General features: G+C 34.2%; 1 non-coding gene across 1 annotated transcript; it reads right to left on the minus strand.

Moving 5' to 3' along the window:
* Window positions 1-2,844: 2,844 nt before the first annotated feature.
* LOC147398175 (small nucleolar RNA Z223) lies at window positions 2,845-2,931 on the minus strand. The gene has a single exon (XR_015180212.1). It is a non-coding gene; the product is annotated as a small nucleolar RNA Z223 (small nucleolar RNA).
* Between the last annotated feature and the right edge of the window lie 17,726 nt (window positions 2,932-20,657).

Raw genomic sequence — 20,657 nt, forward strand, 5'->3', positions numbered from 1 at the left:
GCATTGTTTGTCATTTTCTTTTAGTATTTCATTTTAACTAATTTTATTTGCCAGAGTTGGAGTCATTAGTTTATGATATCACCAGATTGAGGATTATGTATTATTATAAGAATTGATTGCTAGTTTCTACAAACTCTTATTCATTAATTTTAGTTATTTTTATGTTGCGTTACAACTGTTAAACATAAATTATTTTATTATTACATGTTATCATAGTATAGGATAGTTAAACACACCTTGAGATTCCAACACTTATTCCTAGGGATACGTGTTGGAGTTTTAGGGCGTGACACATAATCTGTATTAAGAATCGAGTTGTGGTAAGGGAATCACACGTAATACCACAAACTTACTTCCTAAAACTTAAGCTTCAATGATTGCTCTTAACATTGGATTATGTAGTGCTAGACATAATCGATAAAATAACCACCGGAGGGAAGAGTAGTATTACATTCATAAATCCTAACTAAGTTAAGAATGTTTGAAAGAATATTTTAGATTATAATTTCAAATGGTCCCTCATATCATTTAACTAACTGTACTAATCAATATGGATTATCTACTTTTCAATATTAAGTTTACGTACCTCTTGATTCACAAATAATAATCATTAAATAAAAATAATAAGCACACTTCGATCTTTAGCATTTACATCTTGGTTCACAAATAATAATTCTTCATAGAAATAATAAGCACGCTTCGATCCTTACAACACGACTAAGATTGAACAAAAATGATCTTATAAATTAAGCAAACATAATGCATGATTTTACATATAAAAGAGGGAGAGACATAAAAATATCAACAAAACCTAAGATGATATCAAGTGGAACTTATTGTTGTTAATAGGCTACCAAACAATTACATTCTACCAAAGATCTAGTAGACATTTGACATTTACTAAATGTCAAAGTATCATAATTTGAGAAGTTGACTACAACAAAAGAAAATACCTGGTCTAGACTCTCCAAGGCCTCGACTACAAATGTGTTTAAAGGTCTTAATGCCTGAAAGATTAAGAACATGAATTAAGATAAAAATATCCAAGTCAACTATAAAATTATGGATTTTCTGAGGCATTAGTATATATTTCCATACCTGTAATACCCCAAGTTTTTAATTCGTATCTCAAAGAAATCCAATAGTGAAATTTTGAAAAAATTCTAAAAAAAGGGATTTAGGGTAAAACTCTTAGACTTTATTATGTTTATTTTTAACAAAATCTGACTTTGTCATTAGATTCAAAATAATCAAAAATAATAATTTAGCCCGTAAGCATGCTCTAATTCACGTTCTTGTGAAAAATTAAAAAATCTCATATTTCGTGTCTGATGGAACCTAAAAAGGTAAATTTTTATTAGATTGATAATTAATAAAATCTGATCATCCCATTAGATCTGTAATGAAAAATTATATAGAATAAAGTATTCATTCGTCAATTTTCGAGTTTGAAAAATCGAAATATCGCCAACGATAGAAATAAATTAAAAATACCAAGTATGCCCCTCCAACCTTTATATAAAAGAATAAATCATTCTTTTATTTCATTTATCTTCTTTCCAAATGATACAAACTCAGTCGATTGACACACAAGGGTTTCCCACCGTCTTCTCATCAAGATTTGTCGCGAACGAGTTTGAGTTGATCATCGACAAAGAAGAAAAAGTTGATAGCGTCGACGAGCTCTACATTTCTACCATCCTAGATCCTAGTTTCTTTTCTTTTCTCTATTTCTCTCATCAAAAACCAGGGAGTTGGTTTCGATACATCCTACTCAGAGTTTCATCTAGTTAGAAGAAGAATCGTTTATCATAGAAGGGAAAGGGAGTACCGACATCGAGAGCTTCGCAATAAATCAGTTTGATGTGCACCCAAGTCTACCTATTGGTTAGCATTCGGGGGCGTCACAATACCAACTTTTGCTAATGCCACCCCAATTCATTTGTAAGTCACCAAAGAATTAATACACATCTTGGTGTGGCATTAGCAAAAGTTGGTGTGGCAATAAAAGCTTTCTATTTTTATTATAAAGCCTAGATAAAAAATAAGACTATACAATTTGTTCAAATGGTGAATACAATGACATATAATTCCAGCTGGGATTTAGATCTATAAGGTAAATGTTCTGCATGTACTAAACAAAATTCCTAATAGAAAAATGGATAAAACTATTTACAAATTTTGATTCTAAAGAGTGACAAGTCTTCTTACTTGAAAGTGTTGGCATTAATGAGATTGTCAAATCTTATTGGATAGGAATCGAATTGGATCTAAATTGAATTGAACCCAAAGCATGCAGAAAAGATCTTTAGTGGCCATAGATTATGCAAAACCTAATTATTTAGATACACAATCCAATCGAACCTTTATTGGATTTGTGTCGTCAATCACAAACGAACCCAATTAGTTATCAAATTGGATTGGATCCTTATCGGATCTAAATCCTTGATTTAAACCCTTAATTATTGGTTGGAACAAACTGGATTTCAAATTTGATCCCATATATTTACCATTTGTGTGTGTGTGTGAGTGTGTGCTCGCCCGCACGTGTTCCCATCAGAATGGTTAATTGAAAATTTGGTGGGCCATTATATCTTTTTTGAATTAAAACCATATACATAACATAATGCCTCCGAAAATCCAATAATTTTATATTTGAAAGTAGTAGCTCCAAGTAGGTTATCCCTGTAAACAAAGCCTTGGTTTGATATAATCACACATACTACAATCATATTCGTAAGGATTAAAACAAACACCCATTTCAGAGTAATAAATTTATAAACTTCAAAAACCTGACTTTTTTCATATACATCAATAGTATTTCTAGCTAATTAACCGATTAAAAATTGACTCAGATATATAAATCAGCTTTATCAATCAAGAATTATCAGAAGCAAAACTGACATTAAAGCTGTACATTAATTATCACACTTTTATCACAGAAGTGGAAAAGATGTGTAATAGCAGTCAAGAGAGTTATTGAGTCAAACCTAAATGTAATGGTTTGGGGAAAAGACGAGAAACATAGATATTGCCACAGTCATAGTCATTGCTGCTTAAACCTTGTAAATCAAGTCAAGTGGGGATGAAGATGAGAGAGAGAGAGAAAGGCCTGTGAGAGCTTCGGAGAATGAGAGAGATTAAAAGCTTAGGAGAATGAGAACTTAAGAGAGAAACATCAGAAAATGATACAATAAGGTACAGATCCCTAATTTTTAAAAACCTTTATAACATTGGTTTGACTAAAACTATCATTATAAGTTTTTATAATGTTGGTTTTATTCAAACAAACGTTATATATAAGGATGGCGTTCGGAGGCCCTAAAAAGTTCCAAACATTTTTTCAATGTATGGGTTAGAAGTTTTGGAATGGGCTGATTTTTTGTGAGGATGATCTCTATGATGAGGTGAAAATCCTCACAAAACATTAGCCCATTCCGAAACTTCTAACCCCATTAAAAGTGGTTTACAAAAATTGGACGGTCCATTCAACCTGTAAACTAAGGTTAGAAATTTCGGAATGGGCTTCCCTACGCATAATGTTCAAAATATCAAAAATGTCAACCCCATATAACGTCGATTTTAGTTAAAATCGATGTTATAGTGAAAATCCAAAAATATCAAAGTGTCACCATATATAATGCCGATTTTTAGTAAAATTGACGTTATAATGATATAAAACGTTGGTTTTTATAAACACCAATGTTATATTGGTTTATTTATTTTTTTTTATTTTTGTTTTCTTGGCTGCATGAATTAATCCAAATTTCTCTTCAGAATTTCTCAAAAATTTCTATCATTTAGTTTGAACACATTTTCTAAAACAAATTAAACCTAATAAGAAGGCTTGCACATCTTCAGTAACACACAGTAATTGCTTCTACCAATGTTTCTTTCCTTCCTTCACTTTCCATGCAAACTGAAGTTATAGCCACTATGAAGAGTGCAATCCACTAAAAATTAATTATAGCTTTCCTAAACCCTTCCATTCCAATAAAAAGATCAATCAAGATGATGAAGTATTTTTATTTTCTTCGTCATGGCCTCCAAACATACACCTAAGGTGGTAAATCAATATGAAAACGATTTAGAGTTTGGGGTTAGAGTCTTATATATATGGGTAGCATTCTTTTGACAAAATCCTAAATAGCATTCTACACAAAGCATTTTGTCTTATATGGGCTAAAAGTTTTGGAATGGGCTGATTTTTTTGTGAGGATGATCTTTATGGTGAGAAAATCATCCTCACAAAAAATCAGCCAATTCTGAAATTTCTAACCCTAGTTTATAAGTTGAAAAATCATGAACCATCAATTTTTTACTGTTAGTTTGTAACCACTTTTCATAGGGTTAGAAGTTTCGGATTTGGCTGACTTTTGGTGAGTATGATCTAATCACTATAGAAATCACCCTCAGAAAAAATCAGCCCATTCCAAAACTTTTTAACCATATAAGATGAAACTTTGTCTAGAATGTTGTCTATGATTTTGTCAAAATAACTCGACCCATAAATATATATATATAGGGAGCGGTTCAGCAGCCCCTTATGGTGCCACACATGGTGCCATGCATTTTTTAAATTACTTTTGATGGGGTTTACACGTTTTGGAATAGGCTGATTATTTGTGAGGATGATCTCTACGGTGAAGAGATCATCCTCACCAAAAATCAGCTCATTTTGAAACTTCTAACCCAAGTTACAAGTTGAAGAATCGTGGACCATCCATTTTTTGTAAATTACTTTTGATGGGGTTAGAAGTTTTGGAATAGGCTGATTTTTGGTGAGGATGATCTCCTCATCATAGAGATCATCCTCACAAAAAATCAGCTCATTCCAAAGCTTGTAACCCATGTTTTGAAAAATGCATGGCACCATGTGGGGCACCATAATGGGGCTGCTAAACTGCTCCCATATATATATATATTAATGATTTATCACATCGGTGTTTGAAAAATTGTCGTTATATACCTTCTTAAAGTTTTAATGCAAAAAAAGCATATTTGTAACATCGGTTTTTGCATAAATCGACCTATATATATATATATTAATGATTTATCACGTCGGTGTTTGAAAAATTGTCGTTATATACCTTCTTAAAGTTTTAATGCAAAAAAAAACATATTTGTAACATAGATTTTTGCATAAATCGACATATAAACCTTTCTAGAATTTTCGCGCGATGTACTACGAAAATTCTTTGTAACATCGTTTTATTTTAAATCCGATGTCAAAACTCTAATATGGGTCACCTCCTATTCCCCTTTGTGTAGTAGTGTTCGGACGAATTACTAAAAACTTAACTGGGTCAACTAGGTTTATGGAGTTTAAATGTTTATTATATATGAAAAATAAGATTATGTGACTAAACTCCATTGCTCTACCTTCCAATAAGGAAAATACATAATTATTTAAATATAATGTCTTATATAGTAATTTAGAGATTCCCCTCCTTACATTTTCATCAATATTAGAGATATCTCATGTGTTGTCAAACAATGACATGCCCTCCATTAACATAGGTTTTGTTCAAAAGAACATGAAATAACACCTCAAGTCAAAACCTTTAAATCTATACTAGAAAAAAATTTCATTTTCAAGCTAATACCAAGAAATATGTGGCACCCCCGAATGCTAAAACAAATCCCCATGTCAAATCTCGAGGTACTAGGTGATGCCTCGAGACTTCAGCCTCGTTTTCCTTTGTTTATGTTAGCTTTCCAAAGCACACAACAACCTAAGAAACCATATACAACGAATCCTGTATATATGTATATGCCAAAAATATACAAGTAGCGGAAGATTGTAAACATCGAACAATGTAAAGATAGATTAGAGTACGGAAGGAGTAAAAATATACAGGATTACAAAAAATATCCTCTCGCTAACAAAGTCCTAACTCTCGACTCAAAATTTATATACAACCTGCATGGCCTAACGCGGCTAGGTATAGCCCCCGTACTCACCAGGTAACGGACTCTAGTCATCTATATGACCAACTATATGCTCCCTACTCATCGGCTCCATGCCTGCTTCGACAATTACAGGCTTTGAAATTAAAAAAATGGGAAGGAAAGAGTGAGTAACACTGGTTACCCAATAGGTAAATAAATAATTTCTACTAATAACTTTTCCTAATATGAACGAGTAAACATTCTTAATCATTTTAATACATGCATAGTTTTACAAGATAAATTATGATTAAATGGTACATATAGCCAGGGATGAGCAACTAAATAAATAAATTCACATTTCAACGAGCAACAGTACTTATAATATAACATTCAATTTTACATATAATTCTAATTGATAACATTAAAATATTAAACATATTTTTTAATTTATAACTTAAAATAGAACAATAGATACATAATACATAATGGTGGAGTAGTGGAATTAGAGAATTGGGATTCTACAATTTGATCACTTCTAGTTGGGAAAATGATGTTTCAATCCTTTACTAGTTTTAGTTCTTCATTTTGTGGCTGATCGTTGTATTATCATAATTGGTTGACTATTTATCTGGTTCAGGCTCGTCGTTTGACATGACCGTAAGCAATGGATCCTTTTTTTATGTCTCAAGACGTTTGACTATTATAAAATGTTAGTAATCATTGACCAATCATCTTCATCAACGCCTATTAGGCATACATGTGATTCCCATTATACATCCCCATTCGTATACGACCACCTTTTATATTATAATTTCACTCGTAAAGATAGAAAGGAATAAACTCAGATTCTAGTTGTGATTTCATTCTCATATGCATCCCATACCACGTATGAGTTTGGTTATCCTTACCGTACATCCCAAGATAGTACATTACTCTTGATGATATGACGGATATCATTTCAATGATTTACAAGCTCTTTAACAGTTCACAAAATAGCTACATACTACGTATACATATCTCATTTTTTTTAAATAAAATAAAAAATTAACATTACAGAGTTGAGAATAGATATCTAGTTTCCTACCATGCAATTATGGCCACCTGGCCTAATTTGAATAGTAGTGCAAAAAAATTAAACCAATGCTAACGAGAAGTAAATAAACAAACAACCAAAAATCATTACCCCTGGATATCCGTTCGCAAACGCATACACAGCACAACAATATAAAAATAAAGACATCACCCCTTGAGTGTCATTCTAACATTTTACCGTGTCATTCCTTTTAAATGAAATAAAGGTTGGAAAATTATATATAAATTGTGGGAAAAACAAAACAAAATCAAATTTTCAATTTTTGCCAAGCTTTATTTCTGACTGCAACACTGTCACTATTCAACAGTAGCTGATGACGGCACTGACAAAAAGTTGTAATCTGCGTAAACATTTGATTTTTCATTCCTATTTTCATATTTCTTCACTGATTTTTCACTCCATTATCCTACCCATGAATCAATTGTTAAAATATGATAAAAACATATCAAACTTGAAGGTCATCATGTGAATTTGAAATAAACGAAAAGAATTCTACGTTTTGAAATACATCAAAATTTTCGATAAAAATCCTAAATGCAATTTTCGTAATCTAAGATTACCAATAAGAATTGAAAGTTTCCTACCAAAATTTGTGATTATCTAAAATGATGATCCAGCATGGAAATCGAGGTAGAGCAACGTGAAGATCAAGGTTGGACGGACTTGGGTATAAAACAATCAGGTAGCTACGACACTCTTGAAGATGGTACTCTTTTTTTCATCTACGATGAAATATAAGTCTTCTTCTAAGTAGATAAAATCCTGAGTGGAATATGTCAAAATTCACTCGTTGGTTTTTGGTGAGAGACAAGAGAATAAAAGATAAATTAAGATTTAGGATAGTAAGATTTTAGAGCTTGTCGACGCTAACAACTTTTCTTTTTTGTCGATGATTAACGATGGCTCATTCGCGACGGATCTAAATGAGAATCAAATATATAAAAAAAAAACTTAATAAGTCTTTTATATAAAAACTGGAGGGGCATTTTTGGTATTTTCTTATTGATTTTTATTTTGACGATAACTCAACTTTTTGGATTTGAAAATCGACAAATAAATACTCTATTCTCTTTTTTTGTTGTGGACCCAATGATGTGATAGGATTTTATTAATTTTTACTCTAACAAAAATTCATCTTTTCAGATTCTGTCTAATACGAAAATCAAGAATTTTATAATTTTTTTGTCAAAACTCACATTTGAGCATACTCACAAGCTACAATATGTGTTTTGACCATTTTGAATCCAATGGTGAAGTCAAATTTCATTAAAAATGAACAGAAAAAAATCTAAGTGTTTTACCCAGAGTCCTTTTAGAAATTTTCAAATTTTTACTATTTGATCTCCTCGAAATACGAATTAAAAACTCGTGGTATTACAGTCTCTTCCCCTTACTAAAAATTTCATCCTTGAAATTGGAGTCATACCTTAGTCTCAGAATAGTTTTGGATACTTAATCTACATCTCAACCTCTTTTTCCTATATGACTTCCTCAATGCTGTGGTGTCTCCACAGTACCTTGACTAGAGGAATAAATTTATACCCGAATTATTTTACTCTCCTGTCAAGTATTTGTATTGCACCTTCCTCATAGGATACATCTTCATCTACCTCTAAATTTCACAAGTCGACCACGTGGGAAGGGTCTGGAAAATATTTCTTCAATATGGATACATGGAATACATTGTGAATCTACTCAAGTTGCGGTAGTAGAATCAATCTATAAGCTACTGGCCCTATCCATTGTATTATCTCGAATGGTCTCATAAATCGCGGTTTCAATTTACCTTTCACACCAAACCTAAAGATTCCTCTTCGGGATGATACTTTTAAGCACACTCTATCTCCAACCTAGAATTCCAAAGTTTGCATAACTCTTTTGTTTATTCTAAGCAGTTTTTAATCTGTCCCGTATAAGACGTATTGTCTTAGTAGTTTCCTCAACAGTCTCCGGTCCCAACACCATGGTGTCTCCTATCTCTGCCCAACATATCGGTGATTAATACGGTCAATCGTATAAAGTCTCGAATGGTGCCATGTCGATACTGGTTTAAAATTTGTTGTTGTAGGATAACTCTACCAATGGTAAGTGGCATTTCCAACTTCCTCCAAAATCCAAAACACATGCCCGTAACATGTCCTTTAAAATCTGAATCACCCGCTCAGACTATCCATCTAATTGTTAATGAAAAGTCGTTCTAAAGTTCAACTACGTACCCATGGCTTTGTATAGACTTTTCTAAAATCGAAAAGTAAATATGGGATTCCTATCTAACACGATAGAAACTGGTACTCTATGCAGTCGAACTATCTTAGTTATATATATTTGGCTCAGTCTGTCGTCATCGAATGAAACTAGAATCAGAATGAAATGTGTCAATTTCATCAGTCAGTCTATAATCACCCATATGGCATCTGATCTGTCATTGACTCTTGGCAACCCCACTATAAAGTTCATGGTCACATGCTCCTACTTCCATTTCAATATGGATAATAGTTGGAGTAAGCTTGCTGGGTTGTAGTATTTTGCCTTGACCTACTAACATGTCACGCATCAACTCACATATTCTATGATAACATTCTTCATACCCAGAAATCAGAAATTTTGCGTAGGTCTCTATACATCTTCGTACCTCATGGGTGAATAGAAGATCGGGAACAGTGTGCCTCGCCTAGTATATCGGACCTCAATTGTGAGTCATGAGGTATCCACATCCTACTTCAAAACTTGAAAATCTTATATGATCCTTTTGGCCAATCTAGGTTGGTCAGGTCCTTAGTTCTCCATTCGTATTTTTGTATGTCCTCATCTATTTTTTAAGATTATCTAATTCATGCTATTAGTTCATTTTTTATCTTCAGCATACCTAAATAAATGTGCGGTCTATACATTTTCCTCGGAGTCTCGAACACTGTTTTTATAGCTTGTTCAAGCAACTATCATTTATTTACTATCATGTGTGCTACAATATTCCTGTTTAGCACATCAGCAACTGCATTTGCCTTTCCCAGGTGATACTCAAGGGTAAAGTCGTGGTCTTTTAGATATTCCATCCAACGTTGTTATCTTATGTTCAATTTTCGTTGTGAGAAAATATACTTGGGGCTCTTATGATCGAAGAATACTACAAACGTCTCTTCATATAGGTAATGCCTCCATATACGTAGTGCGAACACTATAGCGACAAACTCCAGATCATGAACATGATAGTTTTTCTTATGATTCTTCAATTTCCTGGATGCATACACCACTACCTTCCAGAACTGCATCAGTAAAATCCCAGACCAATCCCAGATGCATCAATAAAGATCGACAAACCTTAATCCCGAATCGGAGATATTAAAATTGGAGCGGTGAAAGCGCCCTCGATCCACGGGGTGCGCGGATCCACTTTTGACCCTTGAGGTTTGGGAGTCGTCACCTAGTTATTACGGTCTAGGAACCGATCAATGACTCTAAATAGATGAGAACTAATCTAGAACAGAAAAGCTGAATTCGGGGATCATGTTACGGGGTTGGAAGGTATTAGGCACCAACCCCGCCCGGCCAAAGTCGGTCTCTACTAACTTCTCAAATAGATTACATTGCTAAAAACCTAGATAAGAATAATAATAAAAAATTTAAAAAAAAAGTTATACCTTTCCGATAGCAAAGACTTTGTTCCCTCAGATCCGACAAAAATAGCTCCTTGTACCGTACTCCCTTGCTTCGTTCTGTCTCCAGATTTGATTTCGGATCTCCAAGGTAAGGTATCTCCTTTTTTTGATCTAGATTCTTCAACTTTGTTATGGGTTTTGGGGTGTTTTTGGAGGGCTTTTAGATATTCTTTAGGCTAAAATCGAAGGAGGGATGTTAGGTAAGGAGTTGGGACTCCAAAACTAGGGTTTATGGGAGGCTAAGGAGACTTTTAGACCTACTTCTCTTAGGGTTTATGAGTTGATACGAAAATAAGGTGTGGGGACCTCTATTTATAGATTTTTTAGGAGTTGATTTTGATAGAGTTAGTGTTTAATTAGAGTTCTTTTAATTAGAGTTGTGTTTTAGTTAGACTTGTTTTAGGTAGAATTGTGTTTTAGTTAGAATTATTTTAGGTAGAATTGTGTTTTAATTAGACTTGTTTTAGGTAGAATTGTGTTTTAGTTAGAATTATTTTAGGTAGAATTGTGTTTTAATTAGAACTCTATTAGATAGAATTGTGTTTTAGTTATTAGAACTCTATTAGATAGAGTTATTTATTTAATTAGAACTCTATTAGAATTTTGACTTTTGGTCTTATTTGATTGACTTTTAATATTTTGACTTTAGTCTTAATTGATTGACTTTTAATATCTTGACTTTAGTCTTGCTTAATTGACTTTAATTTTGACTTTAGTCTCACTTGATTGACTTTAATACCTTGACCTTAGTCCTGCTTAATTGACTTTAAATTTTTGACGAACCCCTCTATTATATCTTTAATTCTTTGGACCCCCAAATGGAGGGGTCCTTAAAGAAATATCTCACGAACCCTCAACAATTTTTCATAAAAGTCCGATTGATCGATTTTTTAATTCAAAATTTTAAATTAATTTCATTACTGTTTCACTTTAATTATTTAATATTTTATTTATTAATTTCGAAAATTTTAATTATGAAAATTGTGAAATTACCATTTTGCCCCTAGAGAGGGCTTTTCGCGTTTTAAGTCAGTTTTTAATGTTCTAGGATGTTTTAGAATCGATTTTTTGTAAGAAATTCAATGGAAATATAAGTTTGTGTCATTTATGAAATTTTTGGTGTGAAATGGTCATGAACTTTATGAGGGGCATTTTCGTAATTTTGTCAAATTCTGTTAAAATTGGCGAAATGATTTATTTGGTTTCAATTTTGTTGTTTTATGTGTTCGAAAGGGTTTTCCTAAGCGTAATGTAGGCTCTAAGGATATTTTGATGTTAGGGGTATTTTGATCATTTTTAGTGATTTTTATCGTGAAGTTTCTTTTTGTCTGAAAGATGATGATTTCTATGTTTTTGGGGTCGTATTTTCCTAGCGTAGCGTGATTTCTAAGGCTTTGTCAGTTCGAGATACCTCATCCGAATTTCTGAAACACATATGGTAACAAAATGAAGCAATGGAAATAACATCCATCATTGGAATCATTGCAGTCGGGCTGACGAGTTGATTAATCAGGCGGATGTAAAAATGGGGTGTCTATAGATGCCCCTCTTTGACAGAGGGTTGAAGCAAACTAGATAGCAAATTTATTTTGGTAGATAGTGCGATATCCGAATGCCAAAGCTAGTGACAGTTCATATTGCAGCCTGATTTAGCAATTCGTAGGGGTGTTCGGATCCTTGAGGGTAAAAATCTCCCCGAATTAAAAAATTGTCAGGTCCTTGATTGCAAACTCTCATCGACAGTGTCAGATCCTTGAATTTTAAAGAATTCTCCCTGACTAAAAAGTGCAAATGTGCAAGTGTGTGCACTGTGTGAAACTGAGTAAAATCTGAACATAAACTGAGCATAACCTGAGCATAAACTGGGCATATCTGAGCATAAACTGAGCATAATTCCGAGAAAACCCTCTGCGATAACTGAGTAAAATCCAAGATAACCCTTGACGGAAACTGAGCAAAATCCCAGATAACCCTTGGTGGAAACTGAGCAAAATCTAAGATAACCCTTGGCGGCAACTGAGCAAAATCCATGATAACCCTTGGCGGAAACTGATCAAAATCCAGGATAACCCTTGGCAGCAACTGAGTAAAATCCAAGATAACCCTTGGCGGCATCTGAGCAAAATCCAAGATAACCCTTGGCGGCAATTGAGCAAAATCCAAGATAACCCTTGGCGGCAACTGAGCAAAATCCAAGATAACCCTTGGCGGAAACTGAGCAAAATCCAAGATAACCCTTGGCGGCAACTGAGCAAAATCCAAGATAACCCTTGGCGAAAACTGAGCAAAATCCAAGATAACCCTTGGCGGCAACTGAGCAAAATCCAAGATAACCCTTGGCGGCAATTGAGCAAAATCCAAGTTAACCCTTGGCGGCAACTGAGCAAAATCCAAGATAACCCTTGGCGGCAACTGAGCAAAATCCAAGATAACCCTTGGCGGTAACTGAACAAAACTGGCAGAGGAATGAAGAAATTTTGGGAAAGAATGAATGAATCTGGAGAAGACTGATTGGAATGAATCGGAGAATGAATAAATCTGAAAGCTAATGAATCTAGAAGAGAAATGATCGAACCTAAGAATGATTGGATCTGAAAAAGAATTTGGAGAACGAAAGAATGCCATATCTCCTATGTAAGATCCAAAATGCTTTTGTTTGATCCTCAAGGATTTATCAAAAAGTTTTAAAACCTTAGTTTTTTACTTCTTTTGAACCTCAAGAGTTTTTCGAAAAACTGTTATCAAGAAGGTAACCTTAAGTTTGGAGTTCTCATTATCTTTTAGGATTAACATTTTTCAAAGACAAAACGACTCTAGTTTGACAATGAACATGGCCTTGAAAATAATTGAACACATCGTGCAAAAAATAAAAAAAATGCCCCTAGTGTAAGGAGGATAGAAGAAAGAAAATGCCCATTGTATGAAGGTTTGAAATAATTGATTACCACAAGCGCAATAAAGACTCAACTTTTAATTTTAATTAATTTTATTGAAGGTTTTGAGTCAGGCTCAAGAGAACAAAATTATTTCCTTTCGAGACTCATCATAGAATTCACCCTTCTCTCCATTGGTTTACTTGGGGAAGTAAAAATTTCCAGATCGATCGTGGACAAGAAGATACTTGTGGCTTCTTAGTCTATGCCTGGTTTAAGCGAAGTATTGAACTTGATTATTCGGACTTCTGGTGTTTTAGCTTCGACCGCTCTCAGCTTAGGATTTTCTTCTGTTTTTCTTTGTTGCTCTAACTTTTGCCTAGATCACCTTTTCAGGTTTTCAATCTAGCGAGCTTGCGCTAGCTTTTGCCTAGATCGCCTTTTCAGGTTTTCGATCTAGCGAGCTCTTTCTTTTCTTCTTGGCTCTAATTGTTGCCAAAGTTGTCCTTTCAGATTTTCAACCTTGCGAGCTTGCCTTAATTTTTGCCTAAGTCGCCCTTTTCGGGTTTTCAACTTAGCAGGCTTCATCATTTTTTTATTTTCTTTTTCTTTTCTTCTTGTCTGAACTTCAGGAGTTACTGTCTGATCATGCTTTACTATCTTCCTTGACTTTTCGTACGGTACATAGGAGGACTTTTATAGGTAGGCTTAGGACTGGGTATAAAAAGAAAGGAATTTTGAGGCTCAAAAACCCAAATGCCCCTTGTGTGGCATTTCATTTAAAAAATTTTCTTGAATTTTCTTCCCCATTTTGGATTTCTTTTTCTTTTGAATTTTTTCTTGATTTTTTTATTGTGTGGGGAAATAGATTTTTTTTATGTGGTCGGGCCTGAAGTAACTTCTCAGGTTGCCTACGTACCCCAGAATTTTGGGATCAGACCAAAACGTAGTTCAAATTTTTTCCTCCCCTAAGTTAGTTGATCAGGCTGAGAAAGAAGAATGCATAATTTTTTTTTCTTTTGAAAAGGCTGCAAAAGGGTTGAGAAAGGATATGTTGAACTGAGTAATAGGAGAATTGATTCGGCCAAAGATGGCCTCCTTAAATGTAGTACCGTTTGATTTGGTCAAGATTGGTTTGTTTTGGTAATTCGATTCCATCATGATCTTGAAGCCTGACAGTTTTTCCTAGTAATATTTCCTTAATGAATAAATTTCTCCAATTAGGTTCAGACTTTCTCCTATAGTCGAGGAGGAGTGTTCAATTTTCTTTGAAATCTGACAGTTAAATCCTTGACTTATAAATGATGAGCTTTGACCTTCTTGTCAAATGCACGAGTGACTCTTCTTAGATAAGCTTGCACGTGGTACAGGGCTTTAACTCGTTTTCTTCGATCAAGTTTAATTCTTCATACTGCTGACGAACCCAATCTGTTTCTAACAAATGATTTTTCAACAAGACCCTGAGAGACGGAATTTTCATTTCAACTGGCAACACTACTTCCATCCCATACACTAAGGAGTAGGGAGTAGCTCCAGTAGAGGATCGAATTGAAGTTCGATATGTCCATAGCGTGAATGATAATTTTTCTAACTAACCTGGTGTGATTGACACATTTCCTTGATGATTGTTTTGAGATATTTACGAGCTGCTCCAACCGCTCCATTAATCTGGGGACGATAAGGAGATGATGCCAAATCTTGAACCTTGAACATAGACCATATATCAATTTCTTTTCAACCATTTCATTAGTTTGAGAATGTAATCTATTCTAGGAGCTCTACCATGTTGAGAAGTCTAGCACTGATATATTTTGTAACATCTTCCTTGATCTGATTTTATCAAGTCAATATATAATCTATGTCAGACAACATCCAAGCTTGCACCTAACATATCCTCATAGGCCCACGCGAACAAGTCTTTTGAAATTTCTGAGAAAATTCATTATCCCCTTGTGTTCCTCTAAGGGTAGGATAGTTTCTATTTGAATCTCTTTAGGAATTAATTTCTATTCCGAGGTCAATGACCTTTGTTTTCTCGATTAAACGTTGAGCCTGACTCTTATCTTCTTCCTAAGGAAAGAAATCTATCCTTGAAGTCAGATTAGTAGTTAATTCGTTAATGCGCTCGAGGTATTCAGAAATTTCATTTATTCAAATGGGACGACAGACGTCGTTCTAGACTTAGCAATTGAACTCGACTCATAGAAAAAGAATAGACTCAATCTAAAGAAGACATGACCTTGATGGATTGATGAAAAGAATTGGACTCAAGCTAAACTACATGATTCATGAAAATTTGAGACAAGTACCCACAACGGACTTAATTATGGACAGGGGGACTCGAGATATTGCTTACAACCAGTAGGACTGAGGCACTATGATCTTTAAGGAACAACTGGGTGATGTTGAGAAATTTTGAGGTCATTTCTGACTATTGACTTGGTATTGACGTTTGTTCCAACTGACGGGATTTACAATCCTAGTTAGACGATAGACGATTGAGCTTAGATACAATGATGACCCTTAAACCTCTTTGAAGGTGAATTTAACCAATTTCAGTGTCACCCCCTTGATAACATTTTAAATGAACCCTGAGATTTTATTGAATTATGTGCATCAATCCATAAAATAGTTCATCCGTTCAATGATTATTCAGAAGGAAAATAATTTTATTGCACTCTTGAAAATTATTGGAAAATAATGTTTTTATTATATAAAAATTTTTACAAATCTGATTATTTTTTGCAACATATTTTGGTAATTTTCCAAGGCCTATGCAAAAATAGATTTTTTTGTAAAAAACATATTTCAAAAATTTTCCATGCAAAAATAGATCTTTTGTAAATCATTTCATTCATCTTTTTTTTCTTTTGGAAAATATTTTTTCTTTGGAAAACATTTTTTCTAGAGAACACTTCTTTTGAAAAATATTCTTTTCTGAAAAATATTTTCCTTCTGTAAACTAATTTTCTTCTTTGAAAATTTGATTTCCATTTTGATTTAAATGGTCCGATCCATCATGATTGTTGGATCGAGATGGACTGGGTCATTATTGATTTCTTGAAAGAAATGGATTCTTTATTGGGTCGGTGCACCCATTTTTGATTTTCAAAAATAACATTTTTGATCATTGAGGACAATCATACACTCTGATCTCATCATCCACATCATTCACATCAATCACAAAGTCTCATAAGGTTCCATTCAATGAACAACCCGGGAACACCCACGATAAGTTTGAGTCGTGACATACATGGAAGGTTTCCAGACTCTAAGCTTACTACGTGCAATGCATTTTTATCTGGCCACTCTTGCCCAAGCACACCTATATACCTCTCGATACGTGGTGACTTGATTTGATATACCGTATAAGTGATAATCTAAAATCTCAACTCACTTCTCTGAAGTCAAAAACAGCAAGTTTGATCTCCAGTTGAGAGGTGGTGGACAATGCTGAGCAAGGGCCCACTTAAATACCTCTCTTCTAGAATAGACGTAGTCTATCCCCCTCGTACAGTAGGGTACAACGGGGCAAGAACTTGCTTAGGCACCGATTTTGACCAAGAAGTGCAATTGATATACTCAGATTATCTTTTACATACCTATGGGTACGAGTCAAGAGTTGTAGCTTTCATAAATGGTTTGGCATCCCGTACTAGTACTACGTTACGTTGGAAATCTGGACATGTGACTGTGTGGCTCACAATAGGTCAAAGGCTCAGGTCACTCCAGCCTGGGTGCATCAATATACCTTTCAGAATCACCTGATCAGACAGTATTGATGCCCCAGTTTGATATACCCTAAGGTACGTGACTGAAGTTGTGGTTTTCATGAATGACGTCGCGTCTCTGAAGAGACCGGGCCACGCACTAGTGCCACGTTGGCTATATGGGACGTGCACGCATGCAAAACAGTAAACGTGCATGTGGTGTGTGCAAAGCGGGGTGGGGTGTGCCCGGGGCCTTTTTCAAACACTGGTCCCATGGGCCTAATCAAACCATCACAATTAATCTCATATTAATACTAATCAAAGTGTACAAAACTCATCGTGATCAAAATCAAAGCAAGTACATCAAAACATATCTAGAGAGATTATATCATGTCAGATGGGCCTAAACCATAGCACAAGAATAATCAATCAGATGGCAAGAATTTTTTCAAAGAAGAATGAACAAAAAAAAATAATTTATTTCTAAGATTCAATCAAAGATCACTTTGGGTGGCCCTAAACAGATCGAGATTCTCAAATAATATTAAATTGAGGGTAGAACGATAGTGGTGAAGATAGGGAGTGATAACCCCCATTTTTTATTTTTAGAAACAAATTGCTTCTTTTTTTTTCTTTTTTTTTTTTAAGGAAAAAAAAGTTATTTATTATAAAAAAAAATAGAAATTAAAGAAACCAATTATTAACTATTACTAAACAACTTAAAGAAATTATTTTTTTTAGAAAAAACTATTACTAACTATTAAAGGAACCTAAAAAAATTGTCGAATAAGACTAAAATTCTATTGCCACACTAACTTATACATTCGCAATCAAAGAAAATATTAACTAGCGTTCTGATGTGCTCCATGTAAAAATTGGTGTGACAATAGTGACTCAAAAACATCTGAACCTTAACAAAGAGGGTTGTCATCAAGTCTCCCATTTTTATGTTGCTGCCAAAGGACAAGCACATTTTATTCATTTTTTTTTCCGACTCGTGATGTGCAAATGGCAAACTCAGCTTAACTGAGTCTAACTTGGACATGGATCGAGGTCTCCTCTATGAGTTGATCTTCCAAAACTCGTTCCCTTCGAAATTCTTCCAACACCTTCATGGATAGAGAGCAACGATTCTCTCCATAATCGTCTATAAGAATCATTAATCAATCAGGAATGTTGATCGGCATAAACGACATAGTCGCACCATCTCAGTCTTTATTGTTCTGGACCGATTCCCTTGAGATTCAGGAGTTTCGTTTTGATCTCCCGAATTTAGATAATGGGACAACGTGTATCGAGTTTGAAGAGTTTGGATTTTGTGAAAATTTCCTTGGTTGATGTGGTTTTCAAGTAATCTTCTAAAGAGTATTCTGATTTACCATTATCACAGATCGATTTAAAACTTTTCTTTGGTTTGGGGAAGAAAGAAAGAAATAATTTGAGAGATTTAGGGGTTTGAATTTTGGGGTAGGAATTCTTTTCTATTGATTGTCACTCAAGCATCCAAGATCGAAGCCAGGAGATTGTCCAGTTTGAACCCTCCCAAAGGTGTTCCAGTCTGGTGAGGAACATTGATAAAACTCAGATTTAACATCATCAAAGAAAGATGGACTGCCATTAAAATTCGTCTTGGAAGGTTGCCTTAATGATGATGATGGGATTAGGAATCGGCTTCCATGGCGATGAAGATGAAGAAGGAGGGGAGATGAGAGAGAGAGAGGGAGAGAGAGAGAGAGAGAAACGCCTCTCTGCTGCTTGCTATTTTTTTTCATTTTTTAAACATGGAGAAGGAGATAAAAACAGCAAAAGGTGTTTTCTTCTAATGGCACACCACGTTAAAAAAAAATTTATAATTTTTTTTCCTGAAATCCTCTCCTCATCACGAACAACATTAAAAAAGGTAATTTTTTCATTTCTTAGTGCATTACTCACAAATAATTTTTTTCACAATTCACCGCATATGCTTAGTAACGCACCAAAAATCATCCAAATTATTTTTTTTTAAATAATCATAACTCTCATCACAACCACCATCATTCCATCCTCAATTTATGTCAATTTGAATCTTTCATTATTAAGGGTCATCCCAAAACAACCCTAGATTGAATCATAAAAAAGGATACTCCAAAATGACCTATCCAAAATCAATCCAAATAATGCCAAGAAAAAAAAATTAATAATTCGATCAAAAAATATAAAATAATGAGAATAATGAGAATGGTTCAACAACCATTTTTTCACACTATTATCCTCTTGACATCCTGCATTATTTAGGATCAGTCCGAATGATCATAGCTTGAACTATGAAAATGTGCCAAAATAAAGTATTTGAAATCCAAACAAATGATCCATAATTAGGCCAAAGAAAATGATAAAAAAAAAAACAATAAACAAATAACTAAAAATAAAAATAAAAATAAAAATAAAAAAGGTCCTACTAGCAATGCATCCCACACTTGGGGTTTTTCAAGTTTGATCCTCAATGATCCCCAGTGGAGTCGCCACTGAAAGCGTCCTCGATCCGCGGGGTGCGCAGATCCGCTTTTGACCCTTGAGGTTTGGGAGTCGCCACCTAGTTATTACGGTCTAGGAACCGATCAATGACTCTAAATAGATAAGAACTAATCTAGAACAAAAAAGCTGAATTCGGGGATCATGTTACGGGGTTGGAAGGTGTTAGGCACCAACCCTGCCCGGCCAAAGCCGGTCTCTACTAACTTCCCAAATAGATTACATTGCTAAAAACCTAGATAAGAATAATAATAAAAAATTAAAAAAAAAAAGTTATACCTTTCCGATAGCAAAGACTTTGTTCCCTCAGATCCGACAAAAATAGCTCCTTGTACTGTACTCCCTTGCTTCGTTCTGCTTTCGGATTTGATTTCGGATCTCCGAGGCAAGGTATCTCCTTTTTTTTATCTGGATTCTTAAACTTTGTTATGGGTTTTGGAGTGTTTTTGGAGGGCTTTTAGATGTTCTTTAGGCTAAAATCGAAGGAGGGATGTTAGGTAAGGAGTTGGGACTCCAAAACTAGGGTTTATGGGAGGCTAGGGAGGCTTTTAGACCTACTTCTCTTAGGGTTTATGAGTTGATACGAAAATAGGGTGTGGGGACCTCTATTTATAGATTTTTTTAGAAGTTGATTTTGATAGAGTTAGTATTTAATTAGAGTTCTTTTAATTAGAGTTGTGTTTTAGTTAGACTTGTTTTAGGTAGAATTGTGTTTTAGTTAGAATTGTTTTAGGTAGAATTGTGTTTTAATTAGAACTCTATTAGATAGAATTGTGTTTTAGTTAGAACTCTATTAGATAGAGTTATTTATTTAACTAGAACTCTATTAGGATTTTGACTTTTGGTCTTATTTGATTGACTTTTAATATATTGACTTTAGTCTTAATTGATTGACTTTTAATATCTTGACTTTAGTCTTGCT

Source organism: Akebia trifoliata, chromosome 7 (genome assembly GCF_017979445.1).
Source record: "Akebia trifoliata isolate Shusen 1 chromosome 7, ASM1797944v1, whole genome shotgun sequence".
In the NCBI taxonomy this organism is placed as follows: domain Eukaryota; kingdom Viridiplantae; phylum Streptophyta; class Magnoliopsida; order Ranunculales; family Lardizabalaceae; genus Akebia; species Akebia trifoliata.